The sequence below is a fragment of the Sturnus vulgaris genome, chromosome 1 (genome assembly GCF_052056855.1).
Source record: "Sturnus vulgaris isolate bStuVul1 chromosome 1, bStuVul1.hap1, whole genome shotgun sequence".
Taxonomy (NCBI): Eukaryota; Metazoa; Chordata; class Aves; order Passeriformes; family Sturnidae; genus Sturnus; species Sturnus vulgaris.
In genome coordinates, this window is record NC_142243.1 from 125,280,531 (window position 1) to 125,289,822 (window position 9,292).

Here is a 9,292-nt window from a genome sequence, read left to right on the forward strand (position 1 = left end):
TAGCAGGAGCCACTGGCGAGCAGTGACTCCACAGCGCTGCCTGAGCACTGTCAGTCAGCGCCTTTCATTGCTGGGGACTGCTCAGACAAGTGACAAATGTTTGCCTTCACCTGATGTGGCCGAGAAAAACAGCAATTACCCAAATATTCCATCTTGCTGTGACAGCCTCTTGCCTTCTGTATGGGGCCGAGTGCCACTGGTGGAGAAGAGTGATTCACTTCAGGGATGCTCGGGCATTCGTGCTCCGTGCCTGGGCTTGTGAGAGAGGGAACTCAGGGAGCCTAAACTGCGACAGGCATCAGTTAGTAGCCTTGTTTCATAAAGTTTAATTCAAAAGCATGTTGAGCCCACACCTCCTTTGTGTCTGACACCTTCATCTTGCTCATAATAACATCACTGTTGAGGGGAAGTGATTGTGGAATTCACCGGCATTTTCCTGGTATATTTTATTGCCTGTTCCTTTAGAAATTCAGTAATCATTTGGCAGAGAGCCTGGTAGCAAAACCAGACAATAAACTGAAAGTTGGCCATTACATTTGGCTTCCTTGCACATGAATAAACAGCATAAAAAAGAAGTAGCAATACACAGTCCAGTGAGAAAATGGCAATTTTAAGAGCAAACAAGTTGATAAAGAAGTAAAGGCAATTCTGCAGAGGTGGCAAAGGAATATCCTTGCTGTGTGGAGGTCTCAAAGGTCTGTCTGTTTGAGGTCTGACAGCCCTGCAGAAGCTGAGGCACATCTCTTGCTTACTCTGCCATGGGATGGTTATCTCTGACAGAGCAAGCTGCTGAGGTCAGAAATCCTGGAGGATTTCTCAGGGAGACTTGTCAGGTTTCATTAGTCAATGTCCTTGTTTTTCTATGGCATGAATTCACCATGCAGGTCCATGGGAAGTGGCTAATAAAGGTCTTTAAGTTTCAATTAGCAGCCTAACAATGGGAAAGTGATATGTGGATACAACAGCTCTCAGCTGCTTGCAAAGAAGAAATGGGAAGTACTCCTTGTGGTCTCAGCAAGGAATAACAAAAAGCCTGGGGGAGATCTGTCGTGACATCTGGTTTGTGTTGCTGCAAGCCATCCCTGCACAACCTTCCCTGTGGGCTGGGGTGACCTCAGGCTGTTCAGAACTGTGGCTGTCGTTTGTCACAGGTTTAAGTGACAATACTTTTGAGTTTTGGGTTTTGTCCTGTTGCTAGTGTCACGAATAGTTTGCATAATAATCATCAATGAGCAAGTGGGCAGTACAAAAGTGCACTCCATTATCCTCAGGAGACAGAGTATCATTTTGAAGCATTCCCAGGGATCAGGAGGAGCAGATTATTGCCTTTGGTGCATCCAGAGCTCCTGTAAGAGCAACTACACCTGGGCTGATCTACACACAGAAATCCTAGACAAGCCATTGAGTATCAATTCCCATTTCACATCTGACTATGAGCAGCCCTGAGGCAGCAGGTCCCCTTCATCCCACAGGTGATGGACTTGCTGTGCATGTGCTTATGGTGCTTCTGGGGCTGGCACACCCTGGGCAGAAGCAGACTTCAGGACACACAGGCTGATGTGATGGTCTTGGTAAGGAGAGAAAGCATCTGGATCTGAGCTTTAGTACCTCCTCCACAAAGCACTCACTGAGGCAAATTTGCTGACCAAAATCTGCACAGGAGCCCACAAACACGAATCAACTGTATCTTAACTGAGTATACAGGCTTGATTTTTCAGCAAGCAATTGAGGAGAACGTTTAATGGACATCAGAATTCTTCTAATTCTGAATAAATGATTCACAGAGGTTGAGATTTGCTGTGGATTTAGTTGCTTCTTCAGCTCATGAGCTTCTTACAAGTAACGTGCAGCTTTCTCTACATTAATTCTTATTCGATTTTAATCAAGTAGGGCCTTAACTTAGGACTGAACTAAGGGCATGACAAAGAATTTTTGTGGCAGATTCTGACCCTGCATTAATTTATATGTTGTTCTCTCTCCACAAGAGATGGAATTACAAATAGTCTGAGAGAAGCATTGACTACTGAGTGTATGACTTCAAGTAGTCCATGTGTGTTGTGTTCTGGTACATGGTGTAGCTGACAGATGCTTTGAACTCCCGGAGCCAGAGAGACACTCAAATCTTCACTCGAGTTTTGTGCCCTGTCAAGAAGCAGGGAGCATGTTAGGGCAAGATGGCAGATGGTGAAATTTATGATGGTTTAGAAAATGTTAAATACAATTTTTTTTGGGCTAAGGACATCCTGCCAATTAATTATTCTTGGGTAAAATTCTAATATAAGGTGCTAACTGGCCACAGTTTCTGTCAAGTCCATAGAGTTTCAGCTGTGAAATATTTCACAATGCTGTGGTCTGAAAAATTTCATTTCTTCTGTGTTGCGATCTGCTGATGCCTTTTGGGAGTTTTGTCTCTCTACTTTGTGGAAAAAAATAAAAAACGTAAGTTGCTAAGGAGTACAAGTTTCATTGGTTTTCTAAAGCATTATGGGGAAGCATATGTCACAGGCTCAGGCAGAGTTCACTGGTTATCATGTTATACAAGATATTTCTCTGGGGCTTTAATATTATTTCCTAACAAAACACCTAAAGCACTTCAAAGGGTTTATTTTTTTTTACTAGTTTGGGTGTGGGGAGTTGTTTGTTTGTTTGTTTTGTTGTTGTTGTTTTTTTCCAAATAGTAAAATTTGAATGGTGCTGCAGGTGTATGACATATAGCAGCCTGGGGCTATAAAAAATACAAAATTATTGATGCAGAATTGTGCAGAGTTGTTTTGCCTAAAGGATATCTGCTTGTGGACTTTAGCAGGGCAGATAGTATTTGCTTTGCTTCTTTATTGATTTTCCTTCCTGGCCTCGAGGGGCCCCAGAAAAAGTGGAAAGGGCTGGTGTTTCTCAACCCTCTTAATACAGACATATCCAAAATGATTTCTCTAAAATTTCCGTGGCACTGCAGAGAAGTGACTCCAAAGCACCCCATTTTCACCCTCAACAAATTCTGCCTGGGCAAGAAGAGAGGAAGACATCAGTGGTGACAATGAATTCAGTTTCAAGTCTGCCCTGTGGTCAGATATGAGATACATGTTCTGCCTGTGATAAGACAGCATCTAGTAGAAAGCTGAGATAGTTTTTTTTTCCTTCAGCCTTCCCAGGTAGGAATGTGGGCTTGGATCTTGCACTGGATCCCTTCTTCTCCATCCAGACAGCTTCACAGTGGTATTTGTCACGCCTCAGGGTAACAGAGCGACTTGTTTATCTGCTGCAATGAGCACTGCTGAGTCTTCAGAGGAGTGGAATTACATTGGGCTGCAGCCATGTTACCAAACATTGGCTAAAATTTCCCCTGGTTGGTGCCCTCACTTTATCCCCCATTAGTGGGAGCAATGTTAGGGGCAGTAACACAGAAAAATCTACAGAAAATGTTGGCATTTTATCCCTGTTGCACTCTGTTGTCTTACCGTCCTCAGCTGGATGACATGTTGCTGCAAATACTATAAATGTTAGCCTATGCTTGTGTTTGCTCTTCTGGCAAAGCTTTGGTTATTTTTTCTTGTAGGGATGGGTAGGACAACAAACCCTTCTGCTCCCATTCAGCAGCAGACAACTCACTTTATTCAAAATTTAACTTTAAGAAGAGATCAAACACGGTGTCAGGGTTCCTTAAGATTTTCAGTACTCAGTTTTGAGAGCCAGTGAGCAAGATTTTCATGTTTCTGGTATAATAGAAGCTGCAGCTTGTGCTGGCACAGCTCTGAGCAGGGTGGCTCAGCCTGGGTGCACGTGGGGTGAGGAACAGCTGCAGAGGCAGAGAAGGGCTGCCAACCTGTGGACAAGGATGTGGTGGATTCAAATGTTGTTTACATAACACAAGTTTGAAATCTTTTGTTTAGCCAGTTTTAGGGGCAGGGAGCTGGGGGCATGCTCTGTAAGTGCTGTAACAACCTACTCTGTGCCACTCCCATGGTCTTCAGGAGGTTCTGAAGTTCTTCAGAAGTTTACACAGTCTGATCTCCTGCCATTCATGACCTGTGTAATTTGTGTCATCAGGGGAGTTGTTTGGACAGAGGAAAAGAGTTTAATTCGGAGAATAGAATTCCGTCTGGATAGAAATGGCTATCTATTGTCCCTTCTAAATATTGCAAAAGAGAGGATATAAATTAAATGTTTAATGTGAAATAAAAGATTTTATTTAGATAAACAAAAATAGGTGCATTTCTGTTGGTACATTGAAGTCAGTTCCTTTCCCAGAATCTGCAAACCCACACTTCTCTAACTCACACATGCACAAAATCCACCCCCTTGCCTTCAGGGAGTCCTCACAAGACCTGGGAGTTGCAAGAATGGCTCCTGGAAGTGGTAAAGCTGGGTGAGGACAGCTCCTTTCAGTCACTAGCCTACTGTATAACAACTGTTCTGGGCTCTAACTAAACTTTGTCCATTGCACTGTGGCCCTGGATTTTTAAAGCAGGTGCTAAAAAAAAGGCACCAGGGTGGAATATGGAACATGATCCCATATGCCATCCATTCCCTTGGAGATGGCAAGAGGGACTCGGGGGGAACTAAAGTATAAAAAGAGCTTCTTTGCAGTGGTTACAGTTAACATGTGTGTATGATAAAAGGGGGTGAAAAGAAGGAAGGAGGTATGCAAAGCTGATGCTGATTATAATAGGAAACATTATTACTTAGGCAATGCTATTCAAGAACAATTTATCTGTGAGAAAATATGACACTTGTAATGTAGCCAAGTCCTTTGCAAGCTGTAGAGGCAGCTGCACAGTCTTGCCTGAGGCATTGAGTATGCCATCTGAGCAAGTTACAAGGAAATCTCTATTTAAATAGAAAGGGGAAAAAAAAAAGGCAGTTCATGAATATTAGGCACTCTGTGTCCTGCCAGAACGCTCGACTTTCATATCAAGGGTCTGATTCTTCAGAAATACTTTTTTGTCCTCTTTTGCATTGCTGACCAATTCAGTGGAGAGAAAGTGTAAGGAAGCCAAAATCATATTCATCCATGAAGTATCTTTGAAATAGAGCTTTCTGGATTGTCCTATATTTGAAAGACTCTTTCATGAGTACATGGTGTATGATTCAGTCACAGGCAGAATGAGATTCCTCTTGTCAAATTGCAGATATCTGCAATATCTTCATCTGAACTATCTCTCAGCCCATCCTACAATAATCAATCAACAATAAACAACTACATAAGACTAGTACTTCTAAAGTGTTTTGGATATCCATGTAACCAAGGGTGATTTGTGCCTGAGGAGTACCATCTTCTTTCTCTTAACAGTAGAGATGCCTTTAGACATCTAATATAAAGTTAGGGGAAATGAATCCCAGCATATGAAAGTATGGGTAATTTTAAAAAGGTTAGCTCAGGTAGTCTGGATGTCCACAAGGCATCCAAATCTTGCCTTCTCAGCTTTTATTTTTACATTGTCTGTGACAGATTCTCAGTTTTCTACTCAAATTCCTCCTTTTCCCCAAAGCAACATCCTGTTTTCTCAAATTTTTCTCTCATCCTACCTGCAGGTGCAGACAGCAGAATACCCTTTGAATAGTACCCAGCAGCACAGCAGCCTCCTAAACTGTGTGTGCCCAACAAACAACAAGGTGAGTTCTGTAGCAAATCTCAGCATACTGTATGTTGATAAATGGCATGACAGAGCAGCTGGCTGGGGTTTTTGGATTAATGTTTGATATTAAAAAATGACAGTTCACAGAAATAAAAATGACTGGTGGGAGCATAGTGGTTCCAAAAAATTTTCCCAATGGAGCTTTTTGGTTTGTGATACTGAGAGATAGAGTAAGCTAGGTCAGCTACTAGGAGAAGCCCTGGTTCACATCCTGGGAGACCTCTAGTTAGATCTGGAGGCTGAATTTAGCTCTCCCATGCAAGAAGAATCCACTCTATTTGGAGTAGAAAAGGGAAATGTCTTATGTAAAACTTTGGGAGTGTCAGCATAGTTTGTATCTGAAATGAGTACAACTGTTCCCTGTAAAAATAGGAAAGAGAAAACTCTTCCTGTCCAGGAGACCTCAGGAGAGAGATTAAGAAATTTAAACACACTTCATGCTGGTTAGTGCAAGAGAGATAACTAGTAGGGTTTTAACTTTGACTTATATAAACCAATTGCTTTAAAAAAATCCAGATAGTTAATAAAAATTATTATAGGGTCCAAATAGGTTCAGTTATAGGTGGAACAATTTTGACTGTTGCTTTCTTTGCTGCAGAAAACCCATTTTGCTCAATTATTTCTCAGAAAGTCTTAATGAAAGCAAGAGAAATGACCCTGGAAAAGTAAATGAGACACTGAAATCAATTCCAAGCTTTTTTATTTTCCAAGGTGGGAACAAGTTCTGGATCTAACACACACAGAGCTTTGCAGGGAGCTCCTGCCTAGCTGGAGATGCACACAAATGCTGACAATGGCTTCTGTAGCTAGAGAGGACAGGGTAAAGAGTTTGTAATTCATAAAATCATAGAATGGTTTGGGTTGGAAGAGATTGTCAAGACCATCTGGTTCCAACCCCCTGCCATTGGCAGGGTCACTTTAGACCAGTGTCTAGGCCACACCAGACCTTACACTAGACCAGTTTGCTCAGAGTTCTACCCAGCCTGGCCTTGAACACTTCCAGGGATGGGGCATCCACGACTTCTCTGGACAGCCAGTTTCAGTGCCTCACCACCCTCATAGGAAAGAATTTCTTCCTACTATCTAATCTAAACCTACTCTCTTTTAGTTTGGATCCATTGCCCCTTTTCCTGTCACTACATGTCCTTGTCCAAAGCACCATCTCTGGCTTTCTTGTAGGCCCCCATTAGGTTCTGGAAGGCTTCTGTAAGATCTCCCTGGAGTCCTCCCCCAGCTGAACAACGTCAAATCTCTCAGTCTGTCTTCACAGGAGAAGTGCTCCAGCCCTCTGATAATTTTTTTGGCTTCCTCTGGACTCTTCCATCAGGTCCACACCCTTTTACATTGATGACCCCAGAGCTGGATGGATGCAACATTCCAGGTGGGATCTCATGAGGGCAAAGTAGAGAGACAGAATCATTTCCCTTGACCTCCTGGCCACTCTGCTTTTGGATGGCTTTCTGGGCTGCCAGCACACATTGTTGGGTCATGTAGAGCTTCTCATCAACCAGCACCCCCAAATCCTGCTTCTCAGGGCTGCTCTCAATCCATTCTCCACCCAGCTTGTACTTGTTTTTGGGATCCTCCCTATCCAGGTGCAGGACCTTGTACTTAAGCATTGTCTCACCCCAAAGAATCCATGTGGTGTGAATTGTCTTCAGAATAAATGAGATGGAATATTATAACAGTGCCAGATTTAAAGTTGTTTGAGAGTTTTTTGTAAACATCCTAGTGACCTTATTTTGACTGGTAGGTAGCCAATAGCCACTTCAGTTAGCATTCAGTGCTATAATTAGCTATAAAGAGTTTTGACAGGATCAATAATTCACCCATTGATCTCTTACATTCATTATTTTGCATCTAAAGGGTGCCTAAGCATTAACCGGAAAATTATTTGGTGAGATGGTGTCTTGTGAAATCACTGTCTGCCTCCTAAAAGGTGAGGGAAGGAAATGCTACACAGATTTCAGGTGAGTTACTGGTGACCCCTTGTCTGGGGCTGGCAGGACCCAGTGGCAGGGAAGTGTCTGCTGCTCTTGCCACCACTGATTTCAGCCAGTGCCGTGCCCTCTTTAGGCACCTGCTGATCTGTATAAATCTCCAGAGCTGGCCCACGCAGTTCTCTGCTTAAAGGCCTTTGGCAAGATCACACATCTTTCTGAGAGCTTTGTTTGTGGGACAGTGTGGGAGAGCTGGGGGTGCAGGGCAACAGCATCTGCTGCCTCAAGTGCATAAATAGTCCAGATGAAAACAAAAGGCAGGTGGCAAATTAGGACAGAAACTCTGGTCTGTGGGACCAGCAGCCAGTTCCCAGTGTGTCCAAATGACACAGCAAATCGTCAGGAATTTGTATCCTCCCCATCCTCACTCCTGGCTAGCACCCACCCACAGTCTGCTGCAGCTTTGCAAGGCATTCACACTGTTTGTCCTGGTCCAATATCACACAGAGTCAGTGCCTTGAGTATAAAAGTGTCTCAATATGCAGACAAGAGAGCTGCAGAGAAGAGGCACAGACAGAAAAGCAGCCATGGTTTCAGCAGGGGCTGTGACCTCCTGCCACTGGGAATATGCAGGCTGATTCCAGCCTGGAGGCAGCAGCTGACACTGGCAACCCCAAAGCCAGCCTGTATGAGGCCACCTACCCCAATTTAAATTTGATCTACCTTGCTACATTCTTAATTAAGGAAAGCAGCTTCCATGCTAATACCTCTGTACCAGTTCACACCGTACACTTATTTTCATCATCTGGGGAAAATAGTTGTGTTCTCTGCACAAACCTTCAGCCACCAGGAAAACCTGTGTTTCCTTCTCCAAGCTCAAACAAGTAGGAAGCTTATTATTAAGGAAAAAAATGAATACGAAGCTAGGAAATATGTTATGGGAAAGGACAAACAGCTGAATAGCAGCTAAACTTCAACTGTAGCATGTCTGTCGTTCTCCCAAAGACCTTTGGAAACATGCCTGCTTCATGCAAGCTGGATTTGTATTTCAGGGAATGCATGTGCACTACTACTGTGCTATAAATAAATATCTGCTCTACCAGGTCTGCTGGCTTAGTACATCCAACTTTTCTGAGCCCTCCCACCTGTGCTTTTTGCCTTTGGATATGCACGGCCTGACCCAAGCAAAGAGCCCACCCTGTCTGTCAGATATAGCAGGATTGAGGTCTTGAAATATTTCTGCTCTTCAAATAATGCTGTAATCATGTGTCAGTTAAGACAGGAAGAGCTTTCTCTGGATTTTAAGACTGACTTATATCACTTTGGGTTGAGCCAGTAATTAATTTGGAACAGGATTGCACACATGCAAGTTGTTGGCTTAAGTATCTCAGTTTCAGTAAAGCAGATGTGACTTCTGTATGTAGACATGGCTTACAGCTTTGAGGAAATGAGAGAGGGAAGGGATTGCAGAAACAAGAGCTGACAATACTGTGTCATGGCTCCTCTCTCTTCCTCCTCCTCTTTCTAGTTTCACACTGCAGCTTAACTGAGTAAACATCTGATGTGTGGCATCCTGCACCTATGCTTAGCAAAGCTGCTCTGATTATACTTCCCCAGCTTTTCATAGGAGTCAAATGTCCATTCTGGGGTTGATGGTGAAAATCTCTTTTTAGGGTAGATCACAGCCAACCTTGGAAAAAATCTCCTAGGGTTTTTTTT